The 24013-nt window shown below is 40.7% G+C and overlaps 1 protein-coding gene and 1 non-coding gene across 2 annotated transcripts in view; both read left to right on the plus strand.

Annotated features, from left to right (window-relative positions):
* Window positions 1-914: 914 nt before the first annotated feature.
* Window positions 915-24013, plus strand: part of LOC109042981 (discoidin domain-containing receptor 2) — a 337676-nt gene continuing 314577 nt past the window's right edge. Inside the window, exon 1 of the mRNA XM_019059980.2 lies at window positions 915-966. The gene's annotated coding sequence lies outside the window, so the exon portion shown is untranslated. The remainder of the gene's footprint in view (window positions 967-24013) is intronic.
* Window positions 13549-13667, plus strand: LOC140224930 (5S ribosomal RNA). Its single transcript, XR_011900151.1, has one exon. It is a non-coding gene; the product is annotated as a 5S ribosomal RNA (ribosomal RNA).

The raw sequence follows: 24013 nt of genomic DNA on the forward strand, positions 1-24013 counted from the left end.
AAAACATGGATTGTGGCGGCGGTTGGGGAGAAAGTATGTCGGCGAAAATAATGAAAAAGTTTGAGATTTTCGATCGGCCGCAGCTGAGGGTAGAAAAGGGGGGATAAGAGAGGGAGCTTTTTTCGGTGCCGACAGCGGCGCTGAAATCCAGAGCTAATGATCCGTTCAGTTTTTAAAGCAGCTGCACTCGCCCCGATCAAATTAAATACACTTTACCACTTCTGCAGCAGTTTTGGCCGACCGACGGTGAACATTCTCCTCGCGGTGTTGGCGAGTAGTCCCTCAGGTTTTGCTGGAGAGTTACAAGGAGAAAAAGGTGCCATGGATTAAATGAAAAAACACTATTTTCAGAAAGGAAAACGACCCAAGCACCAACCGTTTCTAGTAATTGGAAGTTGGATGAAATGAAACTAAAAATTATTTTTGGAACGAATTGGAACGTTTGTAAAATTTGAATTGAAAAAATGTATCGTTTTTCCTGTGGACATGCATACTTACTGATGTGGCAAAAAGGAACTTGTCTCAAAGTTTAACCCTCTCAGTATTATATGCGTTGCACCTCGCTCTCCCATACATGAAACTTTTAACATGCTCGGTTTTAAGTTTTGGAGAGAGAAAAGTATTCAAAATCAAAAGTTAAACCTTCTTTTTTGGGGGTGAGGAGAATGTTGATACCTAAACCCCGTAGGTTTTGGCTACTGGTTGCGGGCCCAAATTATCGATTGTACCGTAGACTGTGCCCTCATATTTTTATACCCAATATTCTACTCAGTTGAATTAGTTGCTACCCAATATTCTACTCAGTTGCATTAGTTGCTACCCAATATTCTGCTTAGTTGTCATTTTAGGCAATCCTCTTGTATCTTGCAGGTATGTTAACTTCTAAATAACTTATTTCTTTCTTTTTTTGTTACAGAGTCGCCGTAGCATAGTTCTGGACAACGTTACAAAATCGGAAATTATAAGGTAAGTCACGATGTTATTATGCCCTTTTCCTGATTTCGAACTTAGGTCGGTCACCGTGTCAACTTCCTTTATTTCCCTTTATGTTCCCTGTTTATTTTTTCTGTATATTATAGCTATAGACAAATAAGATAAAGGGAAAATGGAGCTATAATAGTTTTTAAAACAGGCTGGTGGTTGTCACAGACGAGGTGGGGAAAATGATGAACTATGACGATAGGGTCCAGCGTGGGTTGCCGTTAGTTAATTGCAACCACCTGCTTCCACCGATAGGATCCCTCCATATAAGAGGTTGTTCCATCCCCCATTAGATTTGGCCCCCTATCAGATATGATCCATCTTTTCAGGAGTGATACAGTAGCATGCGAGACGTTCAAATATGGCGGTCATTTTGACTTAGGCCCCCCCAGAGAGGGGGGGCGGGGGGTCAAAGTCAAAACCTTCAACTGCCTATAACTTTTGAGCGAAAAATCGGATTGAGTTGAACTTTTTTTTAAATGAAAGATCTCAAAAAGATCTATCTGCTGATACCAGAAAAATTGAAAAAAAGTTAAATTTAATGCAAATTTTTAGCAATTTTTCAATTTTTTAGGGGACAAAATTTTCAATTTTGTCGTGTTTCGGCACCGCGCAATGACTCTACTAAAACAAAAACCAGTTTTTTAGATTCTACACTTAATTTCCTACAAGATGCAAAAAACCGCATCTTGGGGAAACGTTTAGATCGCGAGCTATGGCTCGTCAAAGTTAGCCCCGCGCTGAGCGCGCGCGCCCTACGCTGTTCGCATATCCTCTGCGCGTCTGCCACCGATCCTGTTGCCCCTCCTCCCCCTTCCTAAATGCAAATTAACATTCTACTACCCAGCTTTCGTATATATCTGCGTTATAGGTACGTGAAAATTTCAGCAAGTTCGTGATTTCCAGTGGAATTGATGCTTTATTTCGCTCCCCCCCCCCCCCAACCCGGCCACTGTGCTCCAAATATTGTGCAAAAAAGAAATATATAAATTTTCTTGTTTCATGTTTTTGCTGATGTAGCACCCTGTGACTACGAGATCGAATTGAGGTAATTTTTTATCCCACCTCCCAACCACTTTTCGGTGTATTGAGCGTTTACCATTCATGAGAGGCCGACATTATTATGGGTATTCATAATAGGCTGCTGAGGAATTAAAAAATATTTCGCACGATTTTTCTCCACATAGCTTTGAGAAATATAAAATGATTTCGTTGTTGGCAGGGGCACACTTCAGTGCCAGTGGCCGGGTTGGGGGGGGGGGGGAGCGAAATAAAGCATCAATTCCACTGGAAATCACGAACTTGCTGAAATTTTCACGTACCTATAACGCAGATATATACGAAAGCTGGGTAGTAGAATGTTAATTTGCATTTAGGAAGGGGGAGGAGGGGCAACAGGATCGGTGGCAGACGCGCAGAGGATATGCGAACAGCGTAGGGCGCGCGCGCTCAGCGCGGGGCTAACTTTGACGAGCCATAGCTCGCGATCTAAACGTTTCCCCAAGATGCGGTTTTTTGCATCTTGTAGGAAATTAAGTGTAGAATCTAAAAAACTGGTTTTTGTTTTAGTAGAGTCATTGCGCGGTGCCGAAACACGACAAAATTGAAAATTTTGTCCCCTAAAAAATTGAAAAATTGCTAAAAATTTGCATTAAATTTAACTTTTTTTCAATTTTTCTGGTATCAGCAGATAGATCTTTTTGAGATCTTTCATTTAAAAAAAAGTTCAACTCAATCCGATTTTTCGCTCAAAAGTTATAGGCAGTTGAAGGTTTTGACTTTGACCCCCCGCCCCCCCTCTCTGGGGGGGCCTAAGTCAAAATGACCGCCATATTTGAACGTCTCGCATGCTACTGTATCACTCCTGAAAAGATGGATCATATCTGATAGGGGGCCAAATCTAATGGGGGATGGAACAACCTCTTTTGCCTTCTCTGTCTAAAGCTCAATTTCAAAATTTTCTCTGTCTAAAGCTCTGTCTATCAATTTCAACATTTTCTCTATCCAAAGCTCTGTCTATCAATTTCTACAATCAGCCCGATGAGCCTTTAACATGATTTCTCACCCCATTCCTCGCTCGCAAATCTCCTCTAAAAAACTCCCCCTCTCCCCACCCCCCGCAACTTTAATCCGGGAGGAGCCTCGTTCGGCTAAACTGTCGGCAATTTCGGGGCGTAATCTCGAAGGCCCGACAAAATCCGAGCAGAAGCGCCTCCGCGCGCGGCCGTAAAAGCGACGAACTTTATAGATTTGCTTTCCCTTTTTTACGAGGACGACAGCGTAATGAGAGGCGAATTAATTTCCGGGGCAGGGTTGCCGCGGCGCCGAGCCGGGTTTCCCGCGGGGCGGGGCCCGGGGGCCGCTGCGGCGTTTTTCCGAGGCGGCATCGCGGCCCCCCGCCCACGCGCCACCGAAGACACTGCAGTAGCCCGTGTTCGTCCGCCCCGACTTTACGAGGCGCAGAAATTGGCCGCGATCGACATACGCTTTTATGGGCTTCGATGGGAAAACTAAATTCCTCCACTGTTGCCGCATTGGTCAGTGGACACTGGACAATCTAAGCACAACAATAGCTTGGAATGATCATATACACTGGAAAAAGACAAAAAAAAAAAAAAAAAGAAAAAAAAAACACATTGGATCTAGAGTCCAGACTGTTAAAAACATCGACAAGAAAAAGTACTCTTGATTCAATCAGAATCTAGCTTAAATCAAGAACCAAGCCTCTTAATTTAAGCGGATTTCGTTTTGATTCAAGCAAGAATCCGATTGAATCAAGAGTATTTTTTCTTGTCAATGTTTTCAAGAGTCTGGACTCTAGATCCAATGTGCTTTTTTTCCAGTGTACATGAAAATGGCCCATTTTAAAAGGCCCGCGTTGAAATGTTTGAGGTCTATTTCTGAAAAACCAGGGGACCGCGCCCTGAACCAGGGCTGCAATTTTTCATGAAAAAAAATCTTGAAATTTCATGAAATTTCAGAAAATATGAAAAATATGGAAACATTTTTTTCGAAAATGAATGCAAAATTAAATGAAGGCGACTGGGTTTTGCTTTTTGGAGTTTTTTAGTGAGTGTTGCTGACCCATCCCCTGAAAGGATGTTTCATATTTTTCCCAACTTTGCGTAATTTCATAGAATATTTTACGGAAATTATAATATTTCACATTTTTTATTTCACCCATGAGACCCTGCTCTTAACCTTCTAACCGTATCGCGATCCAACCCTCCGGCGAGTCGCTTTCGCGCCGTAGGCGTTACGCGTTATGCGTTACTTTTATGATTTTTATATCATAGAATTGGACTACATTTTTCAAGTCGGAACTAGAATTTCTGGCTCAGTTTAGAAACAACGTATGAACCATCAGTTTCCTTATGCACACACGTTTTTTCACAGATAAGCCAGAAATTATAGTTCCAAATTGCAAAATGTAGTCCAATTAGTTATGAATTTGGAGTAAATATGAATTTGAAAAGTCGTAAATTACCTCCTGCCAAAAGTTCAAGGTCGAGAAAAAATATTTTCAACGTATAAGGAAGTGTTCAAACTTTGTTCTTAACATTAAGTCCTATGGAGGAATGAAACTTCAAATCACTTTTCCTCGGTTATAACGTTACGAAACTTCATGCATTTTTGTTAAACTCGGTCTAAACGTCAAACGTACGAAATGTCCCTTGCAATAATGCCCACTTTAAAGTGTCTAATTCACAATGGGCCTCTAAACTAGGTATTTGACTCATAGTACTTACCAACATGTTTTCTATTTAAAATTTTACGCGCAAAAATAATCTTGCAGCTGGAAGTCTGAGAATCAACTCCCAGACAAGATACACGTGATTACAGTGAACGATGGTTAAATGGCTAATGACATCATTTGTATACTCTAATTTCCTTTGCTCTGAGTTGAAGATACTTGTGAATGTTTCGTTCAGGAAATTTACGCTCGAACTTCAGGTTTTTGTAAATCATTTTCTAAGTAAAAGTTTAAAGAGAAAACTGACTTCTTTGTGTGGTTTAGATGTTGCGTAGTGGCCTGGTGACGTTTGAAAAAAATCGCAATTTAATTCGATTGCATTTTGCAAAATTGAACCAAGAGCATTGCAATGTTGACGAACTGTACAACTTCTTTTGTCTTGGAAAAAAAACCTGATCATCTATAAACATTCTCATATTTTACACGCTAAAAACTGTAAATTTAAGACAAAAATTGTCATGTAACTGCCATATATTTCCATGATCACAGTAGTATCATTGCTAAGGGTGGAGATGCACAATTATAGCAAAATGGCAATGCTTCTGGTTTCTTTTTGCAAAATGCAATTCAATTGCTTGTACCTAATTTTTTTTTATTAGAGAGGATCCGCATTAGTTGAAAGTTAGTGAAAATGCTGCATGGGGAAATTTACTTTTTGATCCAACCAATAATTAATTATCTTCATTTTGTGTTATCACTTTAAACACCATCCTTATCAAGCCCATAAACAACACGCGCTAAAACTGTGTCTAACGTTTTATCGGACGCGTCCCTGGCACGATTTTACGGCTTTACCTTCTTGTTTCCCCTCGTGATCTTTTCTCTTCAGTGTAGTTCAGCGACCCGGCCAATACCTATCCAATCCACCCCTCTCCCTCGAATCCTGAATTCCGAGGATTTCAAATCACTCCGCCAATACCCAGTTGCACGCTTTCCGCTCAAAGTTATGGGATGTACATGCATTCAGGGTCTGCAGGCGAATCGAATAAGGTTGAAAGGGTTTCAGGAGGGGCAAGCGCAAGGAACAGTGGCTTGGCGTGCTTTGCGATCTATCGATATTTCGCCATTTGAAGCTGTAGTAAAAAATCGATTTTTAAGATGTTCACTGCGAACAACCTGTTTATCGATACTTTTCCATAGGTTCAAATGGTGGGTCAATCGATAAATCGCAAAGCACGCCACGCCACTGGCAAGGAACCATCTCGAAAATCCCTGAACTCCCCGCGGGAAAAGCCAGGGGATCGCGCAACTCCCTCTGAACTTGCAACCGCGAAGGTGGGTGAAATACACGGACAGCCCAGGCTTGCCAAATTATATCGTAAAATCTACATTTTTCACGTTGTCTCGGAACATCATGAACGCGAAGTGCAAGCCAAGATAAAGCATATTTCTTAGGTAACCGATTGAATGGGCCTCTAGATAAGGGGTAAATTAAACAATCATGTAATGTATTTTCTTCAAAATTTCACGAAGAAAACGACATTTTTCACGGTTTGCCAGGAAGAAATTCTTAAACAAGAGATGAGTATTAAATTGATTTGAGTATATGGCATAAGCACTAATTATGTTATCTAATATTAATTTTGTAAGGCTTCAGCAGGGTTTTGCTTGATTGGGAATCTGCAGTCTATTAGATCTGTGTCAATTCTTCATGTTCATATCTCATTACGAAGTTGATCTCCAAATGGCTTCATATGTAAAACGTTTTCCACGTAAAATATCGAAGAGAAAACATATGCCTTTTCTCTAGTTTAAACATTTCCAATGGCTCATTGCATTTTTTAGCGCGAACCCAAGAAGTGTAACGGAGAAAAAGAAAAGAAGGAAAAAAGAGAGGGTCAAATGAAGAAGAAGAAGAAGAAGAAGAAGAAGAAGAAGAAGAAGAAGAAGAAGAAGAAGAAGAAGGAGGAGAAGAAGAAGGAGAAGAAGAAGAAGAAAAGATCAGTATTTATACTGTAAAAAAAACTCCAGCCGTAGAAATCTTAATCACGGGCTATAGACGCACCGCGTAGTTCAGAGGCCGAGAGTTCCATGCTGGACCTGGAACTTTCGGTTAGTGATCCCAGAATGGACCGTTTGTCTATATAGCTCAGAAGTACGGCTTCTACGGCCGGAATTTTCCAGTCTAGGAGAAAAATAAATGTATAATTTCAGAAAAAGTTCGACGAAGAATCAGGATGATTCAAAGGAAGCACACACTGGAGAAAAAAAACACATTGAATCTAGGGTCCAGACTCTTGAAAACATTGACAAGAAAAAATACTCTTGATTCAATCGAATTGTTTCTTGAATCAAAACGAAATCCGCTTAAATTAAAAGGCTTGGCTCTTGATTTAAGCTAGATTCTGATTGAATCGAGAGTACTTTTTCTTGTCGATGTTTTTAAGAGTCTGGATTCTAAATCCAATGTGTTTTTTTTCCAGTGCATAAATAAGTTTTTCAGGTTTCATCCCTTCCTCCTGGCAATTCCACCCCCGCTGAAGTGGCAACGCAGGGCGGGCGTGTCTTGTTCTTGTCGAGAGCGCTCCCAGTCCAGGGCCCGGGCCGGTATCGTATTTTTAACGAATCATTATTTATTTATCTGACCGTTAAATCCCTTTAAAATGTTACAAGAGCACTCGGAAAGAGTTTAATCAATTTGCCGGCCACCCCCGCCCCCGCCCCCCGCCCGATCGCCCGATACGGCTCGCTGACCTGGATCCCGTGGCCGCGGCACGTTAACAAGCCGCCAGCTCGGTTTTTCGCCTTATCGAGGGATCGAGACCGGGAGCGGACCCGGGAAATTCCCCGGAAAAGCTTCTCGCTTTCACGCGCACCGCGATTTAAAGGATTTCCTGGATGTCTCAAGTCAAAACTCGTAAGTGGGTCGTAACGTCTCTGGGTTGTAACAGCTGTGAAAGAGGTCAATTCGAAGGGAAACTTGAGCATTCTCTAGGCTGAGTTTTTGAAGAAGGGATTACAATAAATACTTGAAAGGAAGGTGAATTTTTTAAAAATTCATCTGAACCTGGTTTTGTAGTCATTCGTCGTGTGATAATTTTTATAAATTTGAGCCTAAAGCAGGTGAAATTTTACAGTTCAAATTTTTAAAATTATCTCATTTTTCTCCTTACTTCTACTCCTCCTCTTTCTTCTCCTCCTCCTCCTCCTCATCATCATCATCATCATTATCATCATCATCATCATCATCATCATCATCATCATCTCCCTTTACTTCTTTCTTTTTCCTCTTCTTACTTCTCTTCCTCTTTTTCTTTCCCTTCACGGAGAAAAAAACTTCGTGCGTGGGACCCGAAGTTTAGGTCATATGGATCTCTGAACTTTTCGGATTGAGCATCTGAACCCTTTAGGTCCAGCTGCTGAGGTTTGGATCACACATCTGAAACTTCAGTTCTTACATCTGAAGTACATCGGTTCTCACATCCGAAAAACTTCAGTTCTCACATCTGAGGTACTTCAGATGTAAGAGCTGAAGTTTCAGATGTGTGATCCGAACCTTGACAGCTAGACCTAAAGTGTCCAGATGCTCAATCCGAAAACTTCAGAGATCCATATGACCGAAACTTCGGGTTCCACGCACGAGGTTTTTTTTCTCCGTGTTATTTTGCCCCTTCAATGGGTGTTGAGGCCTTTTTCCTATAGCCACTATTCTCAGAAATCATAAAGATCATTTCAGATCTTTCAATACTTTTAAACAAATTTTACCCACTAGTCTGATTAGATTTTTTACCGACGCCTTTCCTGGCATGTATTGCAATTTGCTCATCTGTCATCCACTCTTCTTACCCCATCCTCCAAAAATATTAGAGAGAAAAGACGAGTATCTTCTGTTCCGCTTGGAATTGCCAAAATTTTGTATAATTTTAGCACTCTAACATGGCACAAACTCCCTGTCTGAATTTTACTATCATACTGCCATTTGGACCGCATTTTGCAATTTGGAGCTATAAATTCTGGCTCATCAGAAAAAAAACGTATGTGCATAGGGAAACTAATACCACATACGTTGTTTTTAAACCGGGCCGGAATTTATAGTTCCAAATTGCAAAATGCAGTCCATTTCGAGTTTTCAAAGCAATCAATCATGCGGCAACTACGGCGTGATTTTGATATCGATGTCGTTCGAATGAAAGCTCCAGGGCGACAGACAATGAACTTGATTTGACCTTTTCTCCACCCGCCGCACTTTTCTCCTCCCCAACCGCAAGTCTTTCAACCGCCGCCGCCGACGGAGCGATGCGAGGATGAAAGTGATCGCGATTCCCTCAAAATGGTGACTTTGGGTCTTTGAAACAACAGCAAGCGCCGACGATTGCTCCTTCGTTTCAATCATTATTCGGGCCCCAAACCCTCGAGTTCTTTCAGTTTTAATTAATTTTAGTCCCGTGCGTCCTCCTCGAGCCAAGAACAATAGTTCGGAAATTAAGAGCGTAAAGTACTCGTTTATTTTCTCCCTTTCCTCTTTTTAAGCCCTCCGGCTCGATTGTTGACTCGATATCGAAAGACTTTGATCGACAAAAAGCGTTTCTAAGATCTAACGTGAAAACGCCGTATAAACATTCGAATGTTGCCAAATTCTCTCTCAGAAAATATCTATTTTTGTAGAAAGTAATGAATATTTTATCCATGAAATTTTAAGACTTTTTAGATCACATAACGAATGAAATTCTCTGAAGGGTTTGAAAAGGAATATTCACGAATTTTCCTGAAAATTCAATATTTGTCAAATGATATTTGACAACCTCGGATGGCTCATACGGCGTTCCTCCATAGCACGGCAGAGATATGGGTTCATCGATTAGGATCTTTCAGGAACGATTCGACAATCGACAAGCGTTGGAAATTCTTTACCACCCGGTTCCCTTACTCCGTGATTTGACTTACCTATCAACGATGCTTGAAGAACATTTACTGTTTCAAGCGTCCGATTACTGCAACGTTCTGTTGAATATTTCCATTATTAGGACGTTAATGTGGTTAAAGCATAATAGTGTCAAAAAACCAAATAAATATGCAGAAGTCTACTTCAAACTCGACAACTTTACCTCAGTATAATGTGAATATTTTTGAATTTGACTTGTTTTTCGTTCATTTCTCTTGCGCCGCGCCGGTCATGTTGAAGTCAAGAGTTTTGAAGTTTTTGTGTGCTTACACAGCTCATAATCTTAATTAAATAATTTTTAAGAGCGGAATCAGTGTTGTCAAATTGTTAAAACTGTCGCTAATTAAAATAAGTTTCTCGAGCTCAAATTGCATTGATCCTGACAAGTCGTCTCAAAACTCTTTCTATAATATAGTTAAATTTGACGTAAGTTTTGCTTTAATGATGGATTTGCTTAGAAAATCGGACTGATTTAGAAGAAAATTTGCTTGAAGGATTGAATCAAATCAAAGGAGGCTATGATGACTATAATTACATTTATCAAAACCAATTTTACCGTACCATAAAAATAGTTTTGAATGCACCTGTAATAATCAGTATAATTTGAACCAGCGTAACTTGTTTAAATCAGCAACTGTCATGACACTTTGAAAATACTGCTTCCATTCACAAGAATAGGCAAATTAAGACCAATCCAAGGATCTATTTTTCAATTTTCAGTATTTTAGTGCAACGCTTCCGATGACAAAATCACGTCCGTTATGCCTAATATGAACACGCAGTATATCAATTAATAATATAGGCAATATACGGTCATTATTCTCCTTCTCTTGATAGAATAGGCAAAACGCGCTCCCGGGTGTCAAAATAGCGTTATCCTTCCACTCCACCCTGCATTATTGCTCATGATACGTATCATCACCGTCAATTATTATCTGGAGGTAGCAATAAGTTTTACCGTGCCGAAAAGAACCTAAGTCGTTGCCAAGTATGTTATTCGTGAATGAAAGCTAATAACAATTCACCAGCAAGCAAAACGTTTTTCTGAGCTTCCTCATTCTGCCTAAATATCCAGTATTTGAATATTTTTCTCTCCAATTTTGCATCATCCTAATCTTCATTCCTGTGCTCTACTTCTTGTGTATCGATCTCTCTTTGATTTGTCTGATTCCCAGGTCAAGGTATTTTCCGTCTTATATATCATTCCTTTTTCCGCCTTGCTTTATTTTTCACAGGGCACGGATCGCCTACTTTTCAAAGCTTTTCCGCTCAAAACTTCTTTTTTATCTCATATCTTCCATTCTTTCTGGCAATTTTAGGTCTCTTTTCTGTGGAATAAGGTCATGGCAGGATCAGGGCACTAATCCGCAAGATTATCTCCTTCGGAATAAAGTACAAAAGAAACCCTTACTTTCAACATCAAACGTTCAGTAAACCTTAGGAAACTCAGTCGGAGATTTCAATCCTCGTGTATTCGATCTTGTTCTTGCCGTACAAAATTTAGAATAATTGGCTAAGAAAGGAAAGCCGACCGAAAGACAATATATTTTAGAAATCTTGCGCTTTCAATGTGAGCAATGTAATAAAACTTGGATGTCATCGCTACTTTCCGCCTCATGATAAGTATAAGCAACGTGTCGAGTAAAAAAATCAAATAAAATTCGCCTAATGATAACTGATGAATGTCAAGCTAAGTGCTTGGTAGGCTAGTTTTTGCAAATTAGGTCAGGATTGCGAAACCAGACTGCTCAACTCTTTGGACATCAGACATCATTAGGCGAATCTAACTACGTCCCTCGCGTTAACTTTATTATGAGCATGACTACCGGAAGTGGCTTTTACACTGGAAGGAATATAGTAGTTCGGAGTCTCCATAATATATCGTCTCTGAACCAACTAGAGTACCCACACTGAGAAAAAAAGTTCGATCATATGAACCGAATGTACGGTGTTCAATATCGGCTGTATTGTTAGGTTCGCATGCAACCGCTATCTCGGTTCTGCCGTATCCTCGGTTCATGCAACCGAGCTTTTTCGTTATTTCTGTTCGGTTTGACTGCTCGGCTGCATGAACCGAGGATTCGTTTCTCAGAACCGTTAGATGAACCGAGATACGGTTCTCAGAACCGGTTAGATGAACCGAGGTATTTTTCTCGTGGCAGTCAAAGTGTTTCATGGGCATTCTAGTAACAACGCTTCTTTCCTCTACGGAGAGAGAGCGAGAGGGAGCAGAAAAACAAAAGTTTATTTCGCAAAACAATTAAATTCTGCAGTACGCACGTAAGTGCATTACGTAGCACTTGCCCGTCCTCGCACACGGAAATATCAATAATTCCTACGGTTAATATTGATAGACGTACTGAATAACGCTCCTAATTTAGCGTTAAAACCCCTCCTCCAGGATACCTTTCATACAAACAGCGATCGGACAGGTCTCACGAGCGCGGACGGCCGCGGCGGGGGGACACGACAGCCAGACAGAAAGATACAGGTGGATTGTGCTGTCCGAATAATCAACGCGCGGGGGGGGGGGGGTGCTTGTTTCGGGCCGCGGGCAAGTTTCTGCGGCCCCGAACGGGGGGCGCGGAGGGGGGAGGCGACCTGTCGATGGTAATTACTTTGGGTATTGTCACTGGCCGTAATAACATTATCCATGCGCGGGCAAAGCGGGCGGTTGAATATTTAACTGAAGGGATAATCGCATGTGACATGTTTCTGTTCGGAACTCGCTCCGAGGGATCCCGGATCCGTCCCCCCCCCCCCCCCCCCCCGGGCGGTGGGGACGATCTTCGGCTCGAAGTCGCCGGGTCCTCCGCCCGGACCCGCGCCCGGTTATTAACACGTATCAGTGGCGTGGCGTGAATAATCGATTATCGATATCTCGCCATTTGAAACTATGGTAAAGAATCTATTACTAAGGTGTTCGCTGCGAACACCCTGATAATCGATCTTTTTTCATAGGTTTAAATGGCATAACAATCGATATATCGCAAAGCACGCCACGCCACTGACACGTATCGGCCCGAATTCGCCCTCGGAGTCGGACCGGAAAGTTCATCCCGGCGCACAGTGGATCAAGTCAATTAGAGAGGTAGGACATTACATTTTTTATTACAACTGCAAATTTTGATGTATTTATCGTCACAATTCCAACTCCAAGGGGTGCTATTGGTAGAAAATTTTACGAGAAAACTAATGAAACCACTTATAGAACCTCGAAATTGTGTATAAACGGAGTTATATGCGTTTAAAGTTTCCAAATTTTGTCCGACCTCACCTATTGACCCGATTCATTGTGCGGCGCTGCTGGATTGGGCGGAAATTTCGCCATGTTGAATTTAGCGTTGAATTTCCACGATAATTGCGCTTGATCGAACGCGTGGTGGAGCGGCCTAGGAACGCAGGATTACTGAGTGATGCGCGATCGTTGGACGATTGTTTGACGGAGTTAAGCCGAGAATCAACCCTCATCGAGGAGAAACTTTCAGAGGTGGATCAGTTTTAGCTAGAGCGCTTGTATAGGGAGAGTATAGACATTTCGAAATATTGAGCTCTTGGGCCTAAAAGGGCAGCCAACCTTCTGACACAAAAAATATCATTGCCAAACTTTAGGATCCAATATCAAACCAAGATGGCTAAGAATGTTCATAAATAAACGTTTTTTCGCAAACTAGAGTACATTTTTGCAAAAACTAATTCAAATACGTGCCTTATAAGCGACGTGTCGTAACACTTTCAATAATAAAGCACTCTTGATAATTCGAATTGGTCCTTCTGGGCCCCCTTGGCCGCCCTTATTGGCCGTCAAAGCTCCATGACCTGATCTTTAAATTATCGAAATGTTGATACTCTCACAATGTAGGTCTCTAGGTAAGGCTAGACGCGAGGTAGAATGATGGGCGTATCCACGATTCCATCTGAGATTTCTTTCGTCAACGGCCATACCACGTTGAAAGCACCGGTTCTCGTCCGATCACCGAAGTTAAGCAACGTCGGGCGTAGTTAGTACTTAGATGGGAGACCGCTTGGGAACACTGCGTGCTGTTGGCTTTTATTTTGGCTCAAATTACATTTCTGTCATGAGGTTATTGATTTGTTGTTCATATTTCGAACTTTTCCCTTTTTTGCCATTCAAAAAAGACCTCGCTTTGAAGTTAAATATGCGTGCTTTACAAATGACGGATCGTAAAAATTATAATAATAAAGTTCTCTGGATAGTTTTAATTCACAGGTTGGCTGCAAGAAGCGTTGGAGGGCGCTTCTTTAACACTGCGCATGCGAGGAACGTTTTCATACGGCCAAGCGAGAGTATTGCGGACGGACGATGTATAACAAATTGCCTACGTGAAGGTGGTCCGGCAGCAACATACCCGCCGCTAGTCTCTGGAAAACAATAGAAAATAGTAGTTGCGTACGTTGCCAGCGAGCGCGCTGCGAGCGCATCTGTTTCAATTACCTAGCATCGAGTCGGGCCTCTAACTTTCTATTCTCTCTGACATAACCTTAAACCTTCAACCCAGAGCCGCAAACAGCTGACGCTTGACGATGCTGCGCCGAGAAAATGAACCAATCACAAAATAGCACAGTAATACGTCACTAAAATGAAGAGATCACGTGACTGTTCGTGATTTTTTCGAATCAATCTGAAACTACAACCTCGAATATGAGGCATTTAAGCATAACGAAGCCCCAAAATAGTTTAACCAGGTAATACGTCCGTGCGAGATTGTTATGCTTAAAAGCAAAACATTTCACGAAAACTTTTACGGATACCAGATGCAGAAAAAAATCAAATTTTCCCGGGTGTACCAGAATGGCGTCATTACCCATAAGGCAAAACGGTATGTAGTATAGTACATGTTACATCGGGGGAGTCGAACGGTTGGAAAGGGCGCATCTGGTACCCAGAAGCGCCCAAAAGGTTGTAAAAGAAAAAATTAAAGTGCTTTGGGAATCATTAAATTTGACACGGAATTACCAATATTTTAAAAAACACACTCTATATTATTATTCTCCTTTGATAAATTGATACATTTTTTTTTTTTTTTTTTTTTTTTATCAATTTAATTGAGAATAATCAATGCAGAGTGTGCAAACATTTCAAAATCATGAGTTAAAAAACGCTGACTAGGAGAGTATATAAATATTAAAGCCTCACAAAGCGGAGTGGCGTGCTGTCAGCGCGAGAGGCTCACTGGCGCCTACAAACCTAAGTGGATACTTAACGCATTGCATAATGCTTGAAGTATCCGCTTAGGTTTGTAGGCGCCAATGCACGTTCCGCGCTGGCCGCCCGCCCGCCGTGCGGCGGCACCTGAAGCAACTATTTCACAACAGAAGTACTACACAGTATTATACGAAATTAAACGTGTTAAGAATGACACGCATCCTTTAAAAGTACAGATCTTTCCTCGCAAAATAAATCAAGATACTTATCGTACACAGGAAAAAGCGAAGAGATTTTAGCTGAGGCAAATCAAGAAGTTTATCCGGTTCAGGTATAAGGAGGTGGGAACTTCTTGAAAGATAATTAAGTCCTGTTGCACCAAAGAGGTGTAGTGAGTTTTAGTGAATTTTGTCTCGTGAAATTGACGCTCCCCTATTTTTATCAAAAATCTCAATTGTATATTATTCTCCGTTGGACCAAACAAACAAACAAACAAAAAACAAGCAAACCCTCATTCTTCCAAGACATTATACATTTTCATCCAAAAACGTCATGAGCAACTGTCGTTTGTATTTAAATGTGGACCAATTAACTGAGGGTCTCATCTGGCACGTGGACCAAAATTCCCGTGCCGAAAAAACGCGTGGACGTAAATTACTGGAAAAAACAGGTGCGCGTACAAAAAATCGTTGACGAAATGTCCTATAACCGTCGTATTTCTTACAAACCGTCAAGGGCAAATCGACAGTACGCAAGAAACGAAAATGTCTTCGCATTATGATTACTTTCCTCTCGGGGAAGAAACTTTCGAGACCAAAGTTTCACACAAAACGAAAAGATAAAGAAGACACTCATTCCCAAGATTCAAGGGTCAGTGAAGGGGTGACGCGTTGTTATATTTCGGGAACGAGGGGTATTCAAAGTTATGTTCCTCCAGTTTCCTTTTAAAAACCCACAAACTACAAAAAAGCAGCTGCCAGTCCATTCAAAAATCCGTCGAATTCCCGAAAGCAATCAAATATAAAACAATCTATCTCGGTAGGAGACATGTCAGCCCTGTAAGGTTCGTCACTTGTGTCGAGCACGGCGGAGCACACAATTATGAGCCGTGGTGGAGGGACGAGAGGGGGTCACCGCGGGGGGGGGGGGGGGTTGAGGGGGTCATGAGGGGGTTCAAGCACTTAAGCGCGATGTGGAGACCTGCTGGAAAGCCAAAAAACACCTGAGAAGGCGAGGAAGAGCCACAATAAGGGTGAGTAGACTCCGGAGCCGTTAACGAGCTGAGGGAGATAAAGTTATCCACTCGAGTCTATAACCGGAGTTACTCCCTAATTATTTTTATTCTGTCCCCACTCGGGGGGAGGGGGGGGGGGGGTCCAATCCGACGTCGGTGCTGGCTTTTTTTTCGACCGCGAGCGTCTTGTCGCGCTACTGGGGTGCCACTCTTAAGAGGAATGCTTCGTTTTTTAACTTGGATCTGAGGAGCGAAAGTGGAATTTCAGTGAGAATTTTATTGATTTGGTCTTTCGTCTGGAAAGTTTTTTAACTTTTTTTGTTGGAATATTTAGAGGGTTGGGTTTGTAACAAGTGAAATATAACCGATGATTTGACAAGGAACTCTGAAGTTCGCCTTAAAATTTCAATTGATAATTGTGGTTCCCCTATCTCTCACCATTTTATCACCTCTTGATTCTCAGAAATTTCAAAGAAATCTCCTTCAACATAATTTGATAGAATTTTCTGGTCTGCAAGTCTCAACCGCCATCTCGATGGAATATAAGTGGATACATTCTTTCTTTATACACCCCCTCCCCCTTTTTTTAAAGTACAGTAGACTATAAAAATTAAAAGGAGGAAGATGCATGTTGTTAACTTCTCTTGGAGTGACTGATTTGCGAATATACCAACATTTTGGTTTTTGAGTTTAGTACAGGACTCATAGTTCCCCGCACGAAGGAACGCTACTCGATTGTGCTGTCTCAGTAATTTGCTCATGGGAGAACCGTCGCGGCGCACGAATTCGCCTGAAATTTTTGGTGATTTTTCTTGATCCTCGTGGAAAAAACTCTAAAATTTCCACCCCAATGCGTGTGATGGTTTTTCTATGAAAAAAAAATGGACATTTTCTTAGAAACGCAGAAACAGTGCATACGAGATACGTCCCGCCGTGCGGGAAACGACAGGTTGATTTACTGTATTATTTGGACATATTTCTGCTAAACGGAACTATGTCCATTAAGGCACGAGCTTTGAGACCCATAAGAATATATACATATCAGGGCCCACGTCATAATTCACATAGTTCCCTTTAGCAGAATTACGTCCGATTGGTCGTTTATGAAGTGCGACATCCACCTAATCCGCGAATTTTGATTTAAAGCATCTTTTTGACGGTTCAAATCCTGCACAGTCTTGCTACATTGTGTTCTGTGGCTTCATGACCGTAGTTTCCTGCACTCTTTTTTTCCCTCCTGTGAGCGTCTCCTCCTTGACTAATAAAGCTGCGAATCGTGACTTCGAATTCTATAATGCTCACTCGTATGAGCCCCTTCCGTTCAAGAGTCAAGCAAGAGGTCAGCAGTTCGCACACTAAAGTCAAAGGCAGATCCCAAAGAGACCATCTCCTCAGGCCTTTTTGCGACCACTGGAAACTTCTCAGGAATGTCACCACTCAACTTTTCAAACGACCATATTTTGCACACCGCTCAGGGGCATGTTAGGCAATGCACCTGCAAAAGAGGTGCGAATTAGGACATTAGAATAATATATCTCCCAAAATGCCACGCAAAACACGATTTACACGACGAAAATTACTGAAAGAAATTCCTAACAAAGATCATAGAAAAAACAATCGACCTGAGTAAATACTAATAACGTTACTGTGGCAGTCTTTGCGCCATGAAAATATGACAGCTTCAATCTTAGCGCTTCCCCTCAGCTAATGCACGTCGTTTACTTTTTGAAAAACACAGGGTGGGAAATCAACATTACCTTTTGAGAATTGTCCTTTTTTTCCTTTCTATATACCCTTAGTAGCATTTTCTTTATCTCCTCTTTCATTTATTGTTTGAAAACGTCATCTTTGTACTAATTTAATGCGGGAAAAAAAACCCCTATCGAGAAAGCTGTCAAAACCACTGCAGCGCGTGATTTTATCCGAGTAGATTATAGTTTTTCTTGTAAGGGGGCATTTCAAAATTTCCGTAACCAGTGCTAAATAAAAACGTGAATATCTTGGCTGGGAGTTGATTCCAGTAATTATTGTTCCTAGAATCGTTTTCTACGGATCATTTTGAAGCTAAAACACGTATAAGATTTTGAATAAAAGGTTTTCAAAAACTCACTTGCGACGACTTTTTTCCTCTCATAGAACGTATAAGATTGTTTAAATTTAAATATTGTCTAGTTGATCACTCCAGTCGTTATCGTGCAACAGGTGGGACAGCTTCCTCACTAGATTGGCACACACTGGATGCTCAACACTTAGTAGAATAGAAAACTAAGTGTAATTTTTAAAAAAAAATAGTGAAGCAAACCAAAGTACGCTGTTAATTGAAATTAACAATTATTGTTTAATATTATCCCTATGAAATCAAGGAAAAAGCCGTGTTACTCGCAGTATCAAATAATAATAATCGCAGGTTACACTATCATGACGTAATAAATGTTTCTGGAAATAAGGACATGTAAAATTAAAATCATATTCAGTCACGTCATTGTTGTCGCTTTCAAATAAAACTGTGCAATATACAGTCAGATTCCGCATGAGAGATCGATCGTCGAATTTCCAGCCAACAACAACGTAGCACCAACACTTGCCTTCCGAACAGCGCACTTAAAACACCCCAACAGGAACCTGTCCTATCCACCTCGAGCACGCGAGAGCGTCCGCAAAAAAAGAAATTATTTCGCGCGGAGTGTCCTTTTTTCGCGAGAGAAGGGGCGAGGGAAAAAAGCCCTGTGGCTAATTGGTCGGACGGTATGTTTTTGAGAGGCCGCGAACCTACGTGTGTTTTAGTGGTCTCTCTAATTTTAATGAAATAAATGGGCGACCGAACCCCATCCCCGAAACAACGGGAAACGGTCATCGCACAGTGGATCGAGTCAATCAGAGCGGTCAGACATGATCATGATGACTAAAAATGCAAATTTTGATGCTTAATCCGTCACATTTTAAATTTTCAGGGGTAGTTCCAGAAGAAACTTTCAAGCGGAAACCAATGGAACCACGTTTAAAATTTCAAAGTTTTGATTTAGCGAAGTTATGAGCTTTTGAAGTTTCCAAATTTTTTCCGACCTCTCCCATTGCGACTCGATCCACCGTGCGGCGGTCCGAGCACATTACTCACCCATTGATGGTCGCGTCTTTTCAATCTTTCGCGTAATTGAGCTTTTCAATATTTCATCCCTGCCTTGCAACGTGTGTTTGTCTCGGGTCGTTGAGGACAGGTGGTGGGCTGCTTTTTAAGCGGTTACTTTTTCTGAAATAACGCGTTGTTCTGAAAGGACGTAACTATATTTCAATGTTGTCAAATTTCCCCTCGCGAATTACATTTTTAAAAGGAGGATCTTGGGCACCTCTAACTGGAAATGTTTCCTCTAATCTCATCCAAAACCAACAAACAAACAAAAACAAAACAAAAAAACAGAAGAAGTAGGTATTGTCAAAAATTGCACAGGTATATTCCTGTGGAAAATTGAATTGTTTGAGTCAAATTTTCAAACTTGGAATGGAGTTACGTTCCCTCGTCCGGGGAACGAAGAATTGTAGGTGAAATCTTTACAACGAAAAAGATATTGTGCACGGCGCGGCTGATCTGAAATTAAACCGAAAGATGAAATTGGAATTTTAAAATATCCAAAAATCAGCGCTCCACTGACATGTGGATTTTGCAGGCTGCAATTTCATATTGTCTTTCCTTAGAAGAAAAATCGTGAGTGTCAACTACTTTAGTTAGTTTAGTTTGAGTAATTCTAGCCACAACTTTATCAGTTGTAGATTTATCAAAAAACATGATATTAGGGATAAAGGAGTTTGATTACACAGACAAGATTTCAATTCTTACGGTCTTCTAATTCCCTTTCATGGTGTTAGTTTCTAGAAATTAATTGAACTTCGTTTGAATGAGGTCATTAGTGCGTTAAAAAATATACGAGTCTCAGTATGACTACCAAAAATCAGACCGAAGTCTGATTTCTCACAATCAAAAAATTTGATCCTCTGAGTAAAAAACCTAGTAAGCCATTAAACCAAACATTTTTCATCTTCTCTTGTTAAGATCTTTGTTTGCTGTCAAGCCTGGCATCAAAAGAGGTCCAACTTTTTTTTTCTCCAGTTGATTTCATTAAAGTTTAGTTTCAATACTGAGGGTCGGAGCTTCGAAAGTGAAAGTTCCCAAGAGGCCTGAGAGGGGCCTATAATCATGGTGGTAAAAATACACATATAAGCTCGAATTTTGCAATAGTGTGCCAGTAACTTTTCAAACAGCGCGTCAATCGATCTCAATACTTTCTTTTTACCACTTTTTTTCTCTCTTTCGTTTTCTGCCCCACTTTCTCGTTTTCATTTTCGCCTCCCAAGTTTCCGGCAGTTTATCAACCCTCATCGTCGACCCCGGATTGATTGATTCCACGAAACTTTCCAACCGCCGACTCACCATTCACCGGGGAGGGAAACCGAAACCCACCAGCCATCGAAGAGGGAATAAAGTTAATTAAATGAAAGAACAAGACACAAATACCTGAACTATTAGTTTAATCGACACTGATGAAATGCGAGAGAAAAAACGGTCGCGAGGGGAGAAATCAAGTCCGTAAACTTTGTTGCGAATGAATTCCCCGTCAAATACGCCATCAGCGCTATTTTTCTTTCGGAAAATTACCCGCGTAATTTCTTTCCGCAGCCCGCAGAATGTTGCCAGATTATGTAATCAAATTGAGATAATGCACTGGGTTTTAAAGGAGGAAGTGGTGATTTTTCGTCACGATTTGGCGGTCATCGTGCGGGGAAGGGGCGGTGGGGGCGTTCAACAAATGATCCTGGGTACACGAGGTCCGTTTAAAAGTTTCCGCGGCAACTTTTGGGAGGGAGTCGGGTTTAATGTCTTGCGGTAGTATTGGTGGGAAATATGTTTGGCTGGTCAGATGTATTTGTCTTTTCGTTTTAGTTTTCGTCAACCTTCCCGCCCCTTTCTCTCTTCCTCTACGTGCATGGTTATTCTAAGTTCGTGATGCCAGATTTGTGCTGAAGTTCAATTATTTTTCAGCGGGAAAAGAACCATCGTCCTGTGACAAGTTGACTTTGACGTATAACCTCAAAACCACGTCAATCTTTCATACATGTATCAATTTCAGTAAACTTTTTACGTGAAACATATTATTTTAAAAGGGAACAGATGTAAATTTAGGGATCGGAATTTGTTGAGAGTGTCCATAAAGTAATAATAATATTTTTTTAAAAATCACAGAAAAATTCGATGCGTACATTTGATATGTTTTTCACATAAGAAATGAAGTATGCACAGACAATTAAAAAAGTTGCAATCAGGATTTGTAGATTTGAATTTTTAGCCGTCATTTTGTCAAATTCAAAGCAAACACTATAGAATTAATGCGTTTTCCAATCGAATATGCCCTACCACGCCATTGTGTACTTATGTTTAACCATTTCAACTTCGGATGGGTTTTCGCAGAATAAATGTGCTTATTCAATTTTTATGTAGCTAATACTATGAAATGTGTGCCTTATTCAAATCATATTATGGATAATTGCTTTTACCACTGGCGTTCATCTTGTTTCTTGGATAAGTGCATGATGTAATCAATATAATAGTTTTCAGTAAAGAAACATGATGATTTCCTCGGGTCAATGCAATTTTTCAGACATCAATACTAAGATTAGAATAAAATCAAGAACTTCCCTCTAAATTTGAAACGCTATGCACTCCAGTCTCGGTTGAGTTGGTCTTCGAAAAGACGCCTTAAAACTCCCCTTCTTTATTTTCACGGTCCCTCAGCCCCTAACAAAGAATAATGACACATGCACCAAAAAAAAAAGAAAAGAAAATTAGTTAAATGCTTAGGGACAGTTATTGATGGGAGGACATTCACATTGTTTACAACTCAGAAAAAAACTGCTCTGAGCAATGTTCTCAGGGTCTTTATTGATTACCGGGACTTTCCGGTGATATCATGTTGGTCCCTCAAACTTTGTCGCCTTTTTATATACGAGTGTAACAAAAAATACTCATATCAATGGGAAAATGGCAAATAATCGAAAACACAGCAAAATTATCGGAACACATTATATTTACCAAAAATTTTTGGTGATTGCTGAATCTGAATGTGAAAATGGGTGTGGTTATACCTTTTTTATTATATATTTTGTATTATTATTTGATCGGATATCGGCGGGAAAGATTATTAAATTTTAATGAAACGATCGAATTTTTCACAGAACAGTAACAGCTGTTGTTTTAAAATTTTGAAATATTTAAAAACTCACGCTTTTACTTCGAGAGCTCACTTCTCCAAGTGAAAGCGTGAGTTTTTAAATATGTCAAAGTTTTAATAAAATCATTAAAATTTCCTGATGAATAGGCGAATTATTGAAAGACCCTTAGTAGACCGGAATGTGTCGGTGATCAATAAATTTAAACGTGCAAAACGTGTATCATTTCACGGCCTTTTTTCCAGTGTAAGTACTCAAACCAAGGGGGAGAATAAGGGTTCTTTCTGGTCAGATGAAGGGGTGGCAAAAAGGAGACGTGAAAGGATGGACGATCCGACGGAGGTGATATTTAAAAGAGGGGTCAAGCGAGTTAAATCGCGAGTCTCATCAAAGCGTAATTAACTGAAATTTAAACCCAGAATTCACACGGCACGCGTAGGGGGGAGGAAAAGCAACTGCCCTCTCCACAACTCACTCTGCTAAGCCACGGAAAAACGCCGTACGGACGTTCGAAGGTTGCCATTCTTCAGAACAAAATAGTTCTTTTTGAAAATAGTTCTGTACACTTGTCCTTTAAAGTCGCAGGTATGGAAGAGGGCAGCGGGAATAACTTTCCCCGTAAAATTGAAAGTTATATTTTTATTTTTGTTTTCGCTATTTTTTCACAATTCACAAGATGACACCTCGTCCGGATAGGGACCGAAGTGGAACTGGAAGGTCTATTTTTTAAAATTACCAAGAAATTTCTTCTCAAAATTAGATTGAAATCTAACTATGTATTCATTCTATGGGGCACTGTCTTTTGAAAGCTACCTAGAAATCGTTCCATTCTTTATGCTACTTGCTTTCTCTTTAAAATTTGTATAATATTCACGAAGAAAAATGAATTACTAGAAGTATGTCTTAAAATATTAAAATGACTTATGGACTTATAGTTTAGTGTCATCGCCTGAACAATAATTTTTCTTGTCATTGAAATAATTTTTTGGAGTGTTAAAAAAATAATATCTTAAGATTTCACATCCTTGCCATAACAAAATATTATTACTATGATCAGAAATATTACTGTTGAAGTAATGAAATACCATAGTATATAAATCTCTCTTCTCTTTTGTGACAGAATTAATTTACCTTGCGATAGCGATTAATTTTCGCCGCGTATTAAAGACCGAATTTTCATCAAAATTCCAAGATTATGTTCACGCGTTTTTCAGATAATATGTACTTCCTAGAAAAAATTGGCAACGGTCGAAAGGTTCATACGGCGTTTCTCCGCAACACAGAGGCACAGAGGTACTCGTCTATGCAACTAACCCCTGAAAGCTCCTCTTTACATATCAACCCTGAAAAAGGGTGGCGTTCGACCTTGCGAATTGGAAAACATTCCGGACACGTCTGGAGCGGCTCAAAAATGGGGGGCTCGCGCGACACGAGGGAGACACTCGGAGGGTCACATCTGTCGGGTGGGTTAGCCGTAAGCCGGAGAAATGATTCGCTAATGTGTTTCAAACAATACTCGCGCGGGGTGGAAAACCCGGTGGGGGGCGCGGGGGTGGTTTCTAACTCTGGAGGTAGGAAATTAGGGGTGGCGGCGGCGCGACGCATCGCGATTACTCAACCTCATACGCTGCCGTGCTCAGGAAGAACGCCGCATGAACCATCAGGCGTTGCCAAATTTCCCTAGGCGATTCACGAATTTTCAGGGAAATTTGTGAATATATCTCTATCAATTTTTCAGAGAATTTTGTTCGTTTTTTAAGCTAGGAAGTCTGTAAATTT

This window comes from Bemisia tabaci, chromosome 6 (genome assembly GCF_918797505.1).
Source record: "Bemisia tabaci chromosome 6, PGI_BMITA_v3".
Classification (NCBI taxonomy): Eukaryota; Metazoa; Arthropoda; class Insecta; order Hemiptera; family Aleyrodidae; genus Bemisia; species Bemisia tabaci.